Source organism: Prenolepis imparis, unplaced genomic scaffold (genome assembly GCF_030444845.1).
Source record: "Prenolepis imparis isolate NDT839.2.m4 unplaced genomic scaffold, iyPreImpa1.0 SCAF_2, whole genome shotgun sequence".
Classification (NCBI taxonomy): Eukaryota; Metazoa; Arthropoda; class Insecta; order Hymenoptera; family Formicidae; genus Prenolepis; species Prenolepis imparis.
In genome coordinates, this window is record NW_028141160.1 from 11,995,723 (window position 1) to 12,015,160 (window position 19,438).

Consider the following 19,438-nt stretch of genomic DNA (forward strand, 5'->3'; position numbering starts at 1 on the left):
TTCATATTTTTTGACAGAAATCAGCTGATAACTGTCAAAAATATTAATCGAGTTTAAAGTATTATATAATCTATTATTTAATACATATTACATTATTTTAATTTTTATAACATTATTTTAAAAATTAATTAGTAAATTAACGCTTTAATCAGCTGACGCTTTCATCATATATGTCATGTAGAGCTTCAATTAATTTTTTTCAGTAGTAATATAAGACATTAATCAGACGTTGTGATTGCTCGGTAGATACACTGACAAATTATCCAAATTAATTATTATACAACAAATTAATTATATAACAAATTAATTATTTTTTACAATAATCAAGCTTCAAATACACAAGACACCTCGAAAACATTTCTATGAATACGAGAGAGAAAATATTATTGCGGAGAAAGAGACATTATCTCTCTCAATGTCTCTTAATCAGCTGATTTTTCTGTCAAAAAATATTAATAAAATTTGCTAATTAAATATTCTAGCTTACCTATTTATATTTATATTGTGTATGTTATAATTTGCTAATTAAATTTTAAAATAATAATATGGTAAAAGTTATAAAATAGTAATAAGTTGTAAATAATATGTTATATATAATACCTTATTCTCGATTAATATTTTTTCTTTCTAAAGCTATATCTTTTCGAACGAATCTCCCCTTCGAGTTTTAATTAATTATTAATATTAAGTCATGTATACATAGTATCGCGCGCGCGCGCTATTAGAATGAAGTTGCCGATGTTCGTAGAATAGCGGCCATTACCGAAACGCCGCGAGTATCAGGCAGTTGGAGCTGCGTCCCGCTGTGATTAATTAGTAAGCATAATCGTTAGAAACGATTTCCAACCTTTGTATTGTAATATTTATCAATCACATATATCATAATTTCAACGTTAATATGTAGTCGTAATTGTTCGAAACGTATATTTTGCGAAAAATTCGATGCAATATCTCTTGCCAACATAACCCAACTTAATCTGTTTTTGCGCACGCGAATGTGGATATATTTATCGTTAATTCTAGCTTACATATTTATATTATGTATATTATAATGCAAAATAATAAGATTATTCTAATATATGTATGTATTTTATTTGTTACAGGTAGCATTGCGATACACAGTGCGATTCACGCGTCGTGTCGGGAGTGCCGTGTAAAGTTTCGCGTGTCGGGAGTGCCGTGTAAAGTGTCGGGCGATCGTAATTATTCGTATTTTCGTGAGTGTCGCGAGTGCTACCATGGACCAAGAGAGGAGGAGGAGGCCCGGGGAGGCATCGGGCAATAGCGGGGCAACTGTGAGGTATGCAAAATAAAAATGTTTTTTCTAAACTGCATTCTTTATGAGATATTTGATTAAACTTGATTAATATTTTTTCATAGAAATTAGCTGATTAAAGCATTTAAAGTTGATTTTTGTCAAAAAATATTAATAAAACGAAGATTTGCTAATTAAATATTCTAGCTTTTATATTTATATTGTGTATGTTTCTGAGATATTCGACACACACATATGTATATACATAATTGGAATATTTTGTTTTCAGATCCATATGTGTGCTGTGTACTACAACTTCGCTATTCCACCTATCGGTGAGTCAAAAATTGTTTATTTTATAACATTTTTATAGAGATAATGGGGGTGTACATAACATGTTGAAAATATTAAAATAATAACATGTTTTAAATAATATATGTGCATGTCAATTCTGCTTTCTTAAGTGCAAAATTCATCCTGCTATAGCAGTAGCAAATTAAAAAATATTTCAATATTGTAAACACATAAAAATTATTTACAAAATATAAATGTAATGTGATTAGCATTTAATAGATACATATCTTTACATCTAATAAATCTCATAGAAATAATATCTTTGTTTTAAACGCACAAAATTCAATGTGAATTTTTTGACATCGCGTAATACACGATTTGTGTTGTTGTGGATATATATTATCAATCTAAAAAGATGCGGCATTATACTAATCTCACTTTGTTCGCGAAGCGAATTACATTATCTAGTAGTAGATGCGAACTTGTAAGACTGAATGCTATAGGTGTGTCAGTTACAAGATAAAATCCGAGGTAAACGTCTTACGGCTGGTTATTTAACCTTTGGACGAGTTTAGAGACATGTATACGTGCAGTTAACTTTCGAACGACAGAGAAATAATGAGTCGTGTTAATAGAGGTGCACTCAGCGTGATTGAGGAAACTGATAGATAACGCTATTTCCGAGTCAGGGATCTCCAGAGCGCGTGAATGATGACAGCTTTTAACGGAACACGAATGCTAAAAAGTAAAATAAACGATCGCGCATCTCAGTGCGGAAGATATCGCCAGGTATGAGCGTTCGTTTAACTTTTCGCCGAGCAGGTTTTTATCTACTCTGCGATTAATTTAAAGCATCCTGGATTAATCGTAAATTATGGCGAGCACTTTTGGTCATTTAAATTTTAAAACGAGTATATAATATATATTTCTTCTCAAAATGATAACTGCGTGATATCTTGTTAAAACAACGAATCTAATAGCGCGCTTTTAAATTAAAATTAAGAAATATGGGTGGTCGATAAATTAATTGTCGAATAATACGAAATCCTCTTACGCAAGATGCACAAGGAGAGGCCAATGCTATTTGTAAAAAAATATTGCATTGTTCTTGCATTGACGACGTTATACATATCACGAAGATTCGATCCTAGTTGTGCCGGCTCACGATAAAAGAACACGTTTCCGCGAGCATCATTTTTCCATAGTAAATTCTATGCGTCACGAAAAAAAGGCGGAAAAAAACGCGGTCGGCAGAATAATCTCGCGCAAAGTCGAGAGCGAACAATCAAAATTTTGCAATCTTACGTGCGGTGAAACGTCCTGGAATTGGCTGCCCTCAAGGCACCAGGTATTGCCGATTTTTACTTACGTTTCCGACTTCGTTCGATGATGACTCCTAATTGCAAGATATCCTGCACGCAACGCGTATTCGAAGCACGCATCTCTCGTACGACACGATGCCAGGACGCCCGCACATCGATATGTGGGCGAATGTAAAATATTTGAGCGATTTTGTAATAATTAAAAGTACATCCTGATATATATACGAATAATCGATACTCATTTACGTATCTGGCGAGTAGTCTAATATTTGACCATTTAAAAAATGTCGAAATTAGAATTATTAGAAATACAATATAGCATGCAAGTGATTTATGTAGGGCACTGATCGTACCTACGATCAGATATCACAATAAAGTGTAACCGGTAATCCTTGTACATAATTTTGTAACTCGTACTTGACATTTCTCGAAATAGCCAACAAAGCGAAATATTCGCGTTGTAATATGTAGCAGTCTGGTTAGAGAAATCGGTTCTCCAACTAATTAATTGGCAATAATAAAGCTATCAATATTAGGAATTCACGATGTTAGCGTGCGTTAAATTGAATTTGTTAGACATTTGGTAGACATGGTCGACGTCATGGTTTCGCATAACGAGATAACCCGGAATAGAGAGACGCATAAGCAGACTTACAGTCTCCGAGGCTCCTAGGTGCAACATCCAGATAATGACATACACGACGAATTACACTATTCTTGAATCGAGGAGTTCGTGAATACTTTTCTCCCGTATTCGAATTGTTAGCTAGTGTGCCATACTGGATTTAATCGCAAATGTGTGTCGATAGAGATTCGCGGAATAAAACACAGCGTGATTCAATCACTGCTTCGTCGGAATAAGGAAGTACTGTTTCTAATAACCATGTACGCCCACATCGAATCTCCTCTTTTTTTTGCGTCTCGCACGAGTTATCGGTTGCTGCCGATGCTGCGACTCAGGCATTATTCTTTTCGTGCACGCAACACCAGCGCAGCATATAATTTCGACATCGACATCGACTGCCAACGGGAATCCGCCGCGTGGATGATTATTACGCAAATTGCAACAATGTAGCGAAGGAACGACTTGCCGATTTTGGTAATTCCGTAAATGCCTGTGAATCGAAGAAAAAAATAAAAAATAAAAAGAATATAGATAAAAGCGACGTCGTGCAAAAATTGCAAGTGTCATTGCGAGCCGAAAGAAAGCGTATCCTCGATTTACGAATTTGAAGTGTCTCGAACCACGAAGCGTGTTGTGAATAGCTAGAAACACGATGTGTGTCCATTCACTGACGTGCTTTACGCGTCATACGCGCTTGTTTTCCGCAATCGTGCGGCGCATTCGCACACGCGTTCACCATGCAGTTTATAAAAGCGAACAGAACGGAGGAGGAACAGAGGAAAACGAGGATTAAGAGAGGGAGGGATGGCGCAAGAGGTATGCCGCACTCTCACGTTATGCGCATAGATGTCGGATGGAGAAGCGGGTGCGACTTTTGCGCGCATCAAAGTCTCCGCGTGCCCCTAAATCATTGACTGTCTGTGGACATCATCGCGACGTCGAACGTTATGCCGTAGAAATTCTCGCTGGAATGCATTTCTCTCGCGCATCATAAAGACCAGAAAGAAGAGAAGAATTTTTCAAATGATTCCTTTAATTTTTCGAGGCATGCGCGAGAACGAAAGTATTACGAGCGACATTAGCGTTATTAGAGGAGAACGTAAAGTGTGCTTTTTAAGATTAGCGATGGTCTCCGCTTGCATAGCGCGTTGCGCATCTTAATAACTGCAACGCAATTTAAAGGGAAGATTGCTGTAATCATCTATCATGCATATTCTTGCATAAATAATTACACTTTGCGATCTAATCAGTTAGTCTACCGATGAAATAATTCTGTTCAAGATGTCGGCGAACGCATAAAGTTAAAGCTATGAGTTTTTAAGATAGAAGATATAAACTTAAAGAAAATCACTTCTATTTTAAACGTGTCTGATTTTCACAGCACGGACGATGCTCGTGCTCTATCATCCGGTTATCATATTGCTAGAAAAGTAGATGCACGTAGTATATACAAAATATGTATCTAACTCGTAATACTTACTTTTATACCCAGCAAAACTCAATGACTATGCTAACCCACAAAGAGTGTTATTTGTTGTTTCCGGACTGTTGAGTATGCGCATACTGGAAAGTATATTGCATTACGCTCGTCGGCAATGTTCCGCTTTGCTAGCGTTTGCTGTTTACCTCGGTGGGACTTGGTGAGAAGAATAACGAGTCGCGGGGAGTGGCCGAAATCGAAGGAAAAAGTTTCTTCTGGCCTTCATCTAAGAATAGAAAGAGAAGGTACACGGATATTTCACGAAGAGGACTCGCAGTGGGGCGAGAGCGTTGCGTCACGTAATTAATTCATGCCGAGTTCATTAACTGGTTACTCGAATACACGTAATTCCGGGGAATGATCGCGCATCACGAAGAAGAAGATGGTTCTTAGAGATCTCCTTTAACGTAATTTAAACGTCGTAAATGCGCAACAAGTGACTGTGCAACCGTATGTGACGACACGTTACGCACGCAATTTTTCATTAATTAATGAAAAATAAAAAATCGACACTACTTCTTACTTTACGCGTATCTCGATATATGTATTTATTTTATTATTTTCGATATATATAAAATAACTTATTCTAAATTCTATGGCATTCAAAGTGCAAGGGATTTTTACTAAAAAGCGCAAAGCGATTCTCAGGATACAAATAACAGAAGCTACGGTCCACAGCCGCACAAGAAACAATGAAGGTCAACCCGCGTAGGTCGCGTTCTTGACGTCTGGGGCGCGTCGGGGAAAAGAAAAAGGAGAATAGACGGGGAATGCAGAGGGATCCTTAGCTGACCGTTCCGTAGAATGCAAGGGACACATACGACACTGTGCGTATGGCTTATCGCCGGCCCGTCTGTTCCTCGACGCCGCACGAAGCGGTAAATTCAATGCAGCCTGTGCGCACGCGAGCGAGGCTGGCGAATGGAAGGTGGAAGGCCGGACGATATATAAAGAAAGGTGGATGAAGACGACGTGGGGGAAGAGGGAGGAAAGAACGGGCAGAGCATTACATGGAAGGTGTAAACCAGGACGGAACGACAGAAGCGACTCCGGGCCAGGTATCTCGTGGGCTGCTCATGGAAATCCGGACCCGATTCTTTTTCCACCGGGCAACAGAATTATGATCCGGCTCTTCTGCGGTAAGAGGGACAGAGGGCGAGGACGCACGCGTTGGCGGTGGGTCTCGTGTCTCTCGTATATACGCGTGGGCCCTCCTTCCCCACATCTACAACGGTAGCCGTCACCGGTACCGTCTGAATCGTGTTGAAAATACCTGGCTGTACAAAGAGCATCTCTCTCTTTCTTTCTCGTCAGTATCCTCTCGCAGAGCGACTTTAGAAGTGGTGCACGCCCATAGGCGTAGGACGTAAAAGAATTCATTTCCTCATCTTGGCCGGGATGCCTCTCTTTCCTCTACTCGACTCGAAGTAGATCCTCTCTTTTCACGTCCCTTGCCTTTCATGATAAATGCTCTAATACTTTATGTGCCGCTTAATTACCGGTCTATGTCTATACAGTCATAATTTATTTTTTTTCCAACCTGAATGTATATCGGATACAACGTATCCCTTGAAGAGCGTCTGATTTGCGAGCGCTGGTAAGTGGAAGGAAGTACGAAATTGATCGTTACGTCGCAGTCTCGTTTAGCATCGCGATGTAAATCGTTATTCGTACAACATTCGCGCGTGTTATATATCTTCTATTCGATGCTTTCGCGGCATCCAAGTACAGCGCAGCATCGCGTGTCATGTATCAAGCTACTCACGCCAATGAATACGAAGACGATGTCCTGGCTTGTGTTCTCGAACGAGTAGACGAGGTAGTAAGTAGTCAGCCAGCTGTAGATAAGATTACAACGAAAGAATCCTCTCGTTACTAATTCACAATCTATATGGCAATAGAGGATAGATCCAGCTGTGCGAAATATAACTTATCCGAGGAGCGACAAGAGAGATTCTTCAGATAAGTAATTTACGAGAAAGTTATTCCGCGAGTGTTGATACTTATTAAGATTTTCATGAATATAATACAAGCCTCTCGATCAACTCCCGCCAACGCAGATATCGAAATTTGTATTCATTTAAATGTGCTCGAAAAATGACATAACATATTCTTCTGTCGATATATCTTGATATTTATAACACATTGATATAATTGGCATATGGATATATAAATAACGTATTACGATTCTTGGGCGGGATGATATATTTCGCTCGATTCTTCGGCTGACGTAGAGACGCTAATATTTATTACAAACTACTGCTCAATGTCATTGTGAATATGCATATTCACAGAGATGGCGGGTATCAGATGCGCACCTGATAGCGTTCGATGTAATCGCGCAATGATCGATTGCGCTTTTCGCCTGCATCATTCCGTTAATATAATGCAATTAATTAAATATTGCTATAGGATATATTGTCAGCTATAACATCGTTAAGAAAACTAACATAATAATAATCGGAGGAACATCGTTCGCTTGAGAAGGAGAGAAGGAAAAAAACAACCATCGCGAAGCGGTAAGCCTGACCGTGCGCTTTGACATATCCGTGCCAATCAATTTTTCCATCCGTCACATTGCGGCAGCACGTCATTTTATGGTAATGAGGCGAATCCAATTCCCTCTTTCGCCGCAATCTTCTCGGCAGTCGATTTGAATTAGCATAACCAAATGCGTTAGTCTATCCGACTAACAGGAGTTAGTCAACGATAGTCGATTTACATGCAACGTTTGATGAGCCGAAAGTCGACGAAGAAAACCGCTTTCGCCCATTTTCTGCGACGCGATTCACAGACGGGAGATGGAATTATTTTCAAATAGAAGGGGGAAGCGCTATATCGCGATTGCATTGGAAAAATTTATGGAAAACTCGGGAAATTTCACGTTCTGGTGTATAATGCTAACATCGAGTGAGAGCGTGTGCCGTGGGAGATTCTCTCCTTGTAACTTATTCTCGATCTCTCTTTATTTTGAGATAACTTTACTACTCACTAATAATTTTTTGAAATGCCGCATATTCTGTTTAAATTATTCTGAATATCGACATAAACCCTTATATAGGATAATAGAAATTTTGTCATGATTATACTACTAATAATTGCAAAATTGATTAATATTCTTCTATTGAAACTTAAATAAGGCAATCACTATAAATATCCCTCTCCCGCCCACGTACCAAGGGTTCGAAAAGGGGGAAGACGCAAGGAGTAGAAAGACAAAGTACGAGAAAAAAAATTAATTGGTAAAATACGACGGATCTTATACACTCTCCCCAAGCAAAGAGGCCCGTAATTTCCGTCACTTTGACCCACGACATGGTCGAGAGTTTGTGTTCCTTTTTGAAAGTACGGACCATAACTCGAGAGTATACGATATGGACGTTATGCGTAAAACATTAAGCCAGTATTACGCCGCTTGATTAACGTGCACTTTCACGGAACGTTTCTTGCAATCTTGGTCGAAGCAATTAATATTGAAAAATTGACAGCAAGGATCGATCAAGTTCCTGTAATTTATGCAAGTCTATTAAATATACAATCGTTACGTGGAAGCTATCCTTATAGAAGACAATGTAAAATATTGTGCATCGTAATCATAAATATTGATGTCGGTAAAGATCTCTTGACGACTCGCGGAAATCTCGACGGAGCCTTCGATCCTATCAATTGATCTCGCGAACCTGTGTAAATGCCCCAAATGTTGCTGTGTAAAATGTGATTGGTGTCGATTGTGATTCAATTTGCCTGCCGCAATTTTTGCCCATTTAAATTCCATCGCGGATTTTATTTTTGCAATTAAGAATCAAGAGGAAAAAATAACGACATGGCGTAATGCACAATTAATTTTTTACGGTGTTAATTATTGCGAATAATCGACGAATAATATAGAGTCTATCGCAGGTGCGCTCTATTATGGCTCTTGAATTGCACTTCCATTTGTTAGACTAGAGATTATCTATCTCTATGTATTTCTTTCTCTTTCTCTGGTAGTGCCCCCTCCTCCTGATCTTTCAAGCAGATATTTCAAAGGATTGGCGGGATTGTATATCTCTGGTGGCCGAAAAAAGAAGAAGAAGGAACACGTTTGATCGATCGATACCGAGATAATCCATTGTATTTCTCTAATTCGTTTCTCGAATCATGCCGCTGGTAATCGCGATCTCACCGACTCTCAAATGGTGAGATCGTTGACCCCGCTCACGAATGCAGAATCAATAACTTGGAAGGACTCGATTCGGTGCGATTGCAACCGACCGGTATTTTCCGCGGCGCATCGCGTAGGCTTTCGTCAGACGCAAATTGCAGAACTCTTATGCTAATGGAGCGCAATAGCGACGGGAAGCTGCCGTAATTATATATCGCACGAATAAGCGAAAGGGAGCACCGAAGAACGCTCGAATTCGATACGCCGATCCCTATCTAAAGTAAACGTCTGTATCTCTGTAAATTTCATTACGACATAGAATAGCTACGAAGCTTCTTCTGATCCGTTACAGTTATATGGACAGTAGAAAAGAGGAGAGACATTGATGTACGCTTTCCGCCCAGTGTATGTTAAAAGGAGGGAGAAATACGTGTTCGTGTCCGTGCAAAAGCGGAATGCATTATCGTAAACTAGAAAAGAACGCTATCTAAATACTGGTGCATTTCGCGATCCTGTGCACTCCTTGTCTTATCGTCTACGTTCCATTCCATGTGAGTCACCTCCGCATCCGTCGCTTTTTTCGCGCCTCGATGCATTAACCCTTTCGATGCGCGGGCGTTGCAACATAATTACATATGCATCGCACGCGAAATTTATGCGTTCGCATAAATATATATATGAATATTTGATAACCTAACGCCGGAACGCGGTAGTACTTGTATAAAATAAAAAAAGAAATCATGAAAAATATATCCAATGCTATTAATATTACGCATCACCATTATATCAATCAAATTATATTTTTTTCTGCACATATCAAAAAAATATAACTTCTGAAAAATTATACATCATATATCATTGCGCATTACACTGGTATTTAATCAGTTTCCTTTATTTAGGTTATTATATAAAACCGAAAAAAATATTGGTATAAAACCGGTATTTTTTATACCGGTTTTAATCCCCCTGATTCCCAAAGCACAGCCGTACCATTCGTTCGCGCGAATCTTCTTGCGTTTTGTGCGGCCAAAAAGGGATTAAGTAATCCGGCGACTTTCGTGCAATGGGTCGTCGCCGATGCATCCGGAAGAGATCGATCGAAAAACAGCTTGTCGCGCGAGATAGGTCGCTCGCGTAAATGCGGAAAGGCTCTCTCTCTCTTAAGCGGGAAGAATCTCCCGGCCCCTTCGTTCCTCTCACGGTCGCATCGCCGGTCTTATCTGCTCTCTGCGAGCTCGCGCTTGAAAGAATCGGCGCAAACACGCTACTCGCACGCCGCTTACGCAGTACGTAACGTTCGCGCGTTCGTTGCAAATGCGTGGTACCTGCATGCGATTTCCTGGAGTAACGGCCCCTGCGAGCCGAGGCGAACTCGCACAACGCTGGGCCCTCGCGCAACATCATGCGAGTTCTTCCTGCTCTTGTATGTAACCGATAAACGCGCAAAGAATCGAACGATTATCGAGCCGGCGTATCGATTCCGCGTGCAGTGCAGGTTTCTGGCGAGCGAGCGAAATATTGAAACGAGTAAATGTACGCATATAGAGAAGCGTGTGTTAGAATTCCAGGAATTCCATGATTCCAGGAAATCATAAAAAGATCTGTCAAATCGACGATCTCTTCATTATCATCATTTATTCATCGCACACATCATAATCTAAAATTGCCGACTTTAATTTATTTAATTATAAACTTAATTTTTTTTTTTAATTTGTATTCTAAGATTTTATAACACAACACAGTTTAAGTTAATATGATAAAATGAAGAAAATAAAACGGAATTTGCACCTACTTATTGAGCTACCTACAAATGCCGCAGTTCTGTTTATGTATCCAAAATAATGCATACGTAATGTTAGAGTAGAGAATTTTTTTGATAAACCGCGTGAAGAGACAGAACGGTTATTAACGAGCGAGCAAATCGATTTGCCTCTTCTTGAGGAGGAACGCGCATAATACCTGTTCTTGGTCGTCAGTTATCTGCATCAGGCGGTAAATCGTGGTAGGAATAATATCATTATGCCCCGGGCACATGCGTCGAGCGCGTATACGCCGTGTTACGCCATTGGCAACGCTCCCGGCATATAATCGAGAAACGAGGGGAATTGATTAATTAACGCGGAAAGAAGTCTTCTCCTGTGGGAGAGCACGGCGAGCTGACCTTGTCGGCATCCGCTTTCCGGCCAGGCGGTTAATAGCCGTATCTAAAGTATCGCACACAAGAGGGTGCATATGGAGATCGAGGAGAAGTGCATAGTCGCTCTTGCTTGCGTTCGTTTGCTCGAGAATTCGCGACAAATCGATATTTCGATCGGACAATATTAATTGGTACACAATAGCGCAGCGTGAAGCTCGAGAAATCGATCGGTTTCGTCGACCTGGGACTTCCGGATGACCGGAGAAAATGCGGAGTCACGCGACCAAACACGTGTCTAAAGTAAGGTCGCGTCGCCTGCTGCGCGTCGCCGACTTAAATTACGTCGCGCGTCCGATACGAAAAGGAGACATAGAGGAGAGACGTGCGCGGTGACGAAGGGTAGCCGACGTAAGGTGAATTTATTAATTGGAAGGACAGCCTCGTCTCCGAGAAGGAGAGAGAGGGAGCGAAAGAAGGAGTATCGAGGATGACATATCGGCCCTGATCGGTATCGCCCCGCTGCGTAACTATGGCTGGGAGTTATCGAATCACTTGTGTGCTCCATCGCGTCAAGTTAGACGGTCTGAAAAAAAAAGGGTACGAGAAATATCTCCCATGGAGAACGGGCGCGTTTGTATACACGACGAGCGGAGGCAATCAAAGAGAACCGATTCTCCCTGTAGTTCAAGGAGAGTCGCCGCGGGCATGCTCTATCCGAGGAGTGAATTACGCGATACGTCGACGATCACGACGAATCATTTATAAACTCGCACAGGAAACGCTATTGGGGGAGAGCTTATCGAGCATCGATCGCCGATACTCTTCTACCGCGACACGCTGCTGCCTCGACGAAGGAATTTTCATTATATATGTACTTGGCATTTAACGAAGTGTTACGGTTTTTGTCCGAGTTAGCAATTAACTAATTGCGTAAACAAGTGGTGTGTAATTAGACGCAGAATTGGCACGACCTCGACTTCGCTCGCTACTTTCGTGCTGCACGTGTTAGCATAAACGAATAAATCGTTAAAATCAAGTTTACGAGAAACCTTTTTCTCTTTTTCATGCTCTAGAATATTTATGGACAATTATTGTATTTAATAATTTTTTAATCTCTTCCTTTTGTCATATTTTTGCCTTTTTTTCGTCATAGTTTTTGAATTTTTTTGGAAGGGAAAAAAGTTATAATAATTCTTTTATCAAATTATCAAATTATCAAATTCTTTTCTCTGCTGCTACAGAGTTAAATTATCGCATTAAACTTTTTACACAAAAAATATTTTTTTCTAATATTAAATACAAAATAAAAAAAGATAGCAAAAAAGTAATTTTATATCGCAGTATCAGAAACATAAAAGTATTCTTCGTACGATCAATTTAGCGAGCGTTTCACGAGTTGCGCGGTAACGAGCAACTTGTAGTACCTATTCGCAACAAACCTCTCGAGATCTCGAAGTTAGTTTGCTTGGCCGAGAGAGGATCAAGCGAACGAGTCGGTGCAGAGCGTGGGGCCCAGGGGGCCACGCGAGGCTTCGCGGATCGGGGTCCGATGGATAGTAGAAGGGACCTCGCACGACCGGAGAGAGAACCGGTCCTTCCTCGGCCCTCGTTCGACTTGACCGCCATTGGCGTAGACGCTCCAAGTGTGGGTGCTAAACTAGAAATACTTGAGGTCGCATTGTTCCCAACGAAAAAGAACCCTACGTAATGCGGGATCACGCTCGACGTTAATGTATTGTAATAATAAAGGAATTGTTCAGCTTAACGTGCCATGCCGCTTTTGTCGCCGCAATGTCATTGGCGTAAGTAACACGAGCTCTAGACGCACACTGACCTGTATTCAGCGGAAAAAACATTTTAATGTCTGCCGAGATCTTTATGCTTAAATATATTTATGTGACATTTCATTATGTTATATATATCGACCGTTTCTCTTAATTTCTCTCTTTCTCGTCAACGAAGAATAAGAAAGATAATGTAAAACATGCATTCGTCATGCGGTATCTGCGGCATCATGAGTCCACGTTCGTACGGAGGTAAAGCAATCCATCTTTACTTGATTGCAATCTGGAGCCGGGCGTACTCGGAATACGCCTAATGCATGCATAATCGTGCGCAACAAGTGCAGGTTTGTACGCGGAATCGAGGTACTTTTTCGCCGGTGGCCTTCCTTCCTGTCTCCCCCTCTCTCCGTCCAGGTCGTTAACCTCGAGCCGTTTCGCGGGGTACTCCTTATACGCATGGCGAAAAGAAAAACGGAAGGAGAAAAGCGCGAGGTCCTCGTCTTTCCCTGTAAATGTCATCATACATCCGTGCATAGCGAACGCTCGATCAATTACGACCCACGGCGTATTTCTTTCTCGCTTCAGGGCTATCAGTCTCTACAAAGTACGCGGTTTGTGTTGCAAAAATATGCTGTGAAAAAAAAAGGGTGACGAACGAACGCTCGCACAAATGACAATCCGCCCGATCGCATGCGCATCTCGAGAGCCTCTATACGCGAGCACAATGTCGCGAATAAATAAGGCGGCCTCATTTGCATCCGCGCGTTTTCACGCTGTGCCGTACCGATCTCGCGTGTTAACTCGAGTTATCGCGAGTCCGCAATCGAAGCTGGAGGATCAGGGTTCAAACCGGGTGACCACGGTAATTGAACCCGCCTACACACGCCACACGGAGGAGATCCGAGATGTTCCTTGAGTAAGATGAACGTTCGCGGACCGAGTGCCGTTAGGCCACCACCCTGTCGCCCGTTGTCAACGGCTGTCAAGCGAACGCGGCGGACTGTTGGCGTGCGTATATGGATATACGTATATATACATATATATATGCACATAAATATACGCGCAATCGGCAAGTGAATGCTCGTACAAAATTCGCTCGCTCGCTGTACACCCACCTGCACGTCGCGAAGGTGAATCGCTCTCCTCTGCTCGTATATAATTCACACGGGATGGGGGCCGGATACTGTTAACCGTTGTCAGCCGTTCTCGAGGAAGACGCCGCAACGAGGGTACGCTCTCATTTTGCGCTTCTTATCGCCTAGATTTCAGATCGTATCTGAAATGAGCCTACGTCAACGAAGAATAAATTTATGCAATATGAAAAAAATGTTTAAACGAGTTAAATTAAAAAAAATTGTATTACTATTTCAACTATTGCTTAAGAATCTTAGTAGAAGTATTTAAATTATTGTTAGCAGAATTTCCTGATGTGTGCATCATAAATGCAAAAAGATAGTATATTATCGATCTATGCAACGGATGAACATTTCGTAGAGCTCTTATTCGAAGAAGCTTGTAGCTCGTGGTACGATTGAATGTTTCCGTAACTGATGTGGTATTCAGCGGTATATGCCGCTTTATCCGTCTCGTGCTACCTACCGGTTTACAACTAGAGAAATAAACGACAGCCCTTTGTGCCTATTTACGATACACGCGGAAAGATTGAAATTTGCGGAGGGAGCGCACGTTTAGGAATTCGAAGAGGACGTCGCGTCGCGCTTTGTTGCACACGCTTCAAAAAACGTCCGTGAAACGCAAGGGCCGTGGCAACCCTTTGTCCAACCCGCGGACAAGAAAGGAATGGTCTTTTGTCCCCGCGAGAGGCAAGAAGCTTACCCACGATATGCCGTGAAGCGTTAACGGGCTACTTAGCTGCGAGCAATTAATACACACACGCATAAATATATACATATATATATATCGAGAATATACAACAAATATCATTTAGATCCGTGACAAATTAATGTACATGCCGAGTCGCTCGATCTTTCTTTCTCTCGAGATGTTCGGCGGGTTTAAATGGACAATTACTAATTACAGATATCCAGCGATCTGAGTAACGGTAACGCGGGGATCGCGTTGTACGTTGTAATTTAATTAACGGCGATTACATCGCTTATTTATACGCGCAAATTTATACAACTCGGTGGAATTGCGCACGGCGAAATGAGAGTCTCGTCGCGGATCGCGGAACGACTTCCTCACGCATCCGCAACTTTCTCTACGGGCGTAACGCATTACGAACGCGCTTAAATCTTCTCGATTTACCGCGGCGCTAATTAGCGTTATCCGCGCGAGCGCGAAACGCGGAGAACGTGGATCGATTCGCGAGAAGTGATCTCGCCGTAGATGGCCACCTCGTGTCTCTCGATGACAACAACGACATGACGACATGAGATAAACGATAGAGTCATGGAATTACTTCTTGGCACGACGCGATACGCACTCTGCGCTGCCAATCAAAGTGTCAACGCTATCTGGTGAACACTTTGAAGAGCATCGGCCTCTGTATGCTTCATCTTTCTTTCTCTCTCAGCGAGCCAAACAGCCATCGTAAAGAGCGACTGAGATTTGCAAACGATCACCACGCGCCCCGAGGTTCGGACGTTAATTGAATAATTTGCATCCCACCTGTCCGCTTCCGGGAGGAATGCAAGTGTGACGGCAGGAGGTCAGGGATAGTCCCGCTCTTTATGCTCCGAGGGAGACTCTAATCTTTTGACCTAAAGCGAAGAACTTGAATTATGCCGAGCTGCATCTCGAAGAAGCAAGATGGACGTTAAAATGATCGTGCGGCTTTATGGGAAGCAAATTATGCTTCTTTATGAAAATTTCGTATACGAAATCCATGATTCTGATTGTTAAAACAAGTACACTGTGATATATGTACGTGTGTCTTATCCATCGTAAATAATCGCGGAATGAATTGTCGTACTCGTTGAAAAAGCATCGATCTTCTAGAAATAAAATAATCGGTTTTTACGAAGTAGTCAAAAATGAGACTTGTACGTAGGATCGACGCAAATTGTACTCTTCTTAGGTTTAGGAATTTTACCTAGGCAGAAATACTATCCCGTAGGTATCAAGATAGACCGGTTATTGCTTGACATTCCTGATCGTCAACCAGATGTCATCAGCTAAGGCAGCTTTATGGAAAAAGGGAATTGGAAGGAACACGTCGACTTTAACAGAACGATATCTACCTCCAAACACCTCTGTTGTTAAGTCATCTACTCGTCAACAACACGTTTTTCAATATTTATGAGATCTGCCTTCGAACAAACGATCGAATGATGGTTTGGGAAACTGAAATATTTGTTAAGAAAATACGCAAATAGCAGAAATAGAAAAAAAGGAGAAGAGAGAGAGAAAATGATTAAAATAAATATAAATTAAAATCAAAATTCATAAACTCTCACAAAACGAATAAATAATTAAATAGATTTAATTGTGTATAGTGGTATCACAAATTTGATTGACTGTTGAGAATATATTGAATGAAGAATATTAATTACGATAAATTTTTTAAACAAAATTTGACATATGAAGACATCCGTATCGAATGCTTAAAAAATTTTCATAGTTAAAACTCACGAGTCATCAATTACAGATCAAGTGGGTTAAGAGGTGAGCCAAAATACTGCTGTCATCATGCAAGACCGGGAATGTGATTGTATGTATCTCCATTCTCGATTTGGCTCGAAATCTTTCGAGGCTTGTATGGCCAGAATAAGTAGAAAAAGCAATTCAACTCAAGGAATGACGACAACGATAAACTGACCGTATGAGGCAGCGACACTTTCCTCGTTATCTCGAGAAAACACGCGACATGTATTGCTCTAGAAATACAATTATATTATTACTATTCTCAATACTGCCAAACATTATCAAAAAACACTTTCAATTTAACTGCTTCAATAATAATAACATAGTATAATAAAACATATTAATAATGATGTATTATTGAGTTCACTTAAATAGATCTCTTTAATAGATCTAATAGATCGTCTCTTTAATAGATTTTTTTTGTCAGAATGATTAAGTAATAATATTAAATGGTATTATATACATATTATGCAACATCTGCACTATCCGTTTCTAATTATCACCTATATGGAATCGGTTTAATTGATCTTTAGCAAAGAAATGCGAGCGACTTCCACTTTCGTCGGATATCTAGTTCGATCATAGCTGAATCGGCAAAATCGACGAGTTTCGTTAACCATTACCCGTTTTGTCCATCGAAAACGAAAAAGACTCGGAGAAATCGCTTTGATCTGTCATTCTCCAAGGACAAAACGCGAAGAAGAAAATAATTCATCCGAGTGATTCGATTCCTATCGCGAAATAAGACAAACAGGCAGACTTGGACCATGTACAACGGAATACTTGCACCTGCACGACTGTAGGCTTGGCATAATCAATGTGCGAGAAGACGGGCCGATTAGTGGCCGTGTCGGTATACACGCCGATCCGATTATAATCCAACATTTTCATCGTCCTTCCTGCGATGAACTTGTACTTTTATACGCAGGATAGAGTATGTATAATCGGCGCGGCAAACTCGCACGCTTATGAAAATGTCTGGAATAGGAAAGCGCGAGAGTGTGTAAAAAGTACACTATCCGTAGTTTATTTGTTGTGTGTGCAAAAACTTGATCTGACGGTTGATCAAGATGATCCAAGCTTAAATCATGTTCCGTCATAATTTATTTCCGAAGGATCGTCTTGCGATCGGTCAGTCGATAAGCTCGGAATAATTTGTAATGTATATACTATATAGAGAGGGGCATCCGGCGCACTCTCATAAAAATTTGCAATTAGGAGATTACTACTGCGGCAGATAGAAAGAGGGGAGAGCTTTAGCAGGTCCTGCTAAACGTCCTCTCCCCGATGCTAAAATAATGATTAGCGTTAAAAAGGGCGCTATCGAGCCGCGCGTCCGGGAGCTTTCCATTAAAATCGCCGCAAAGAGTCTCTCGCCGTAATTTCACATCGTTTCTTGCAGCTATCGTCGGATCTATCCGAGTGGTGTGTACGCCACTACTTCAAGGTCCGCGGCGTAAAGGCGGGTTTTGCGCTCCTTTACGACGGTATACGCCATACACTAATAACTCATGGTCCAACTATCAGATACGTATATACACTCGCGGTGCTTTTCTCTCTTTGTTCCTCATCCGCTCTCTCTTCCTTGCCGGTATCTTCCCGGGGAAGTTGCCAAGCTCATTGTTGCTCGCTCGACGATTCGTTCGCGCGAGAATGAACAGCGATTTATCGTGGCGATGGGAGCGAGTCTGCAGCCCGCAGGATCTTTTTCGCGGCAGGACGCCGACCTGAAGGAGGAACTGGGAAGAAATGGGGGAGGGGGATGCTTTAACTCGAAGATAAATACTTATTCCCGTGACTTTATCACCAACGGGCACGTATACGATCGACGCGCGTGGCCGTAACGTGCACGACAGTGCGAGCATAACTCGCGTTATACATATATATGAACGAAAAGGAGAAGGGGGCGGGTCATGCGAGAGGGCATCCTCAGGGTGATCCAGCAAAAATATTTGGCAGAAACTTGACCCGAGGCGAGATCCGTCCAATAAGCCCCCTCGTCGCAGGATGAATTGGGGTTTGATTGCGTGTTGCTTTAAACGAAGCATATGGATTTTAGCACGACCGGACACGAAACGGCCGTTTATATTATTGACGAAGCGGGTCATCAGCACGATGCATGTGCTGCTTAATATTCCGGTTGTTATTGCATTTTGTATGTGACTTCCAGTACATGAAGAAATTACTAATATGTGTACTTGTAATTATGAGAATTAATTCGTTCTAAAGAATAAAAAAATAAAGAAAAATTAATAATATGTATTTTCAAATATATATTGTTTCTCTTATTCAATGAAAATTGTAATTTTGTTCTTTTTTAAAAGAATTTTTCATAATTCAAAGGAAATAAATTTAATTGTAAGTCGAATGCTTTATATAGATAAAAGCTGATGGAGCAAGGAAAAAATACATTAATTTACACATAACAGAAATACTTTTTCTGTGGTCAATATATCATTATTTCTTTTTTCTTGCACGCTTGCATGCTATATTTCTTACAGTTGTGAGAGTTATCGGAAACTGATTTCACCAATCAGTGAAATTGTTGCAACCGGTATATTTGCGTAGCACATACTTATTATTAGTAATCGATTGATCGAAGATTCGCCTACTCGTAAGTTATATCACAGCTCGAAAGATGTACATATTGCGCTTTCTCTCCGATAGCATTCTGATAAACCATGTCGCAGTCTTTATAAGATCCTTTTTAGAAATTACGATTAACGATGGAGATACAAGATGTTGCATGCTAATTATATTAATGCACAAATGTGATTAATCTAACTAAATA

The 19,438-nt window shown here is 40.9% G+C and overlaps 1 protein-coding gene and 1 long non-coding RNA gene across 4 annotated transcripts in view; one reads left to right on the forward strand and one right to left on the reverse strand.

Moving 5' to 3' along the window:
• Positions 1-19,438, forward strand: part of LOC145945970 (uncharacterized) — a 169,662-nt gene that overhangs the window by 125,963 nt on the left and 24,261 nt on the right. For both annotated transcript variants that reach the window (XR_014426949.1, XR_014426950.1), the window contains 2 exons: positions 1,104-1,300; positions 1,545-1,590. This is a non-coding gene — a long non-coding RNA (uncharacterized LOC145945970). The remainder of the gene's footprint in view (positions 1-1,103; positions 1,301-1,544; positions 1,591-19,438) is intronic.
• Positions 1-19,438, reverse strand: part of Shrm (shroom) — a 159,388-nt gene that overhangs the window by 49,156 nt on the left and 90,794 nt on the right. The gene's annotated exons all lie outside the window — the stretch shown is intronic.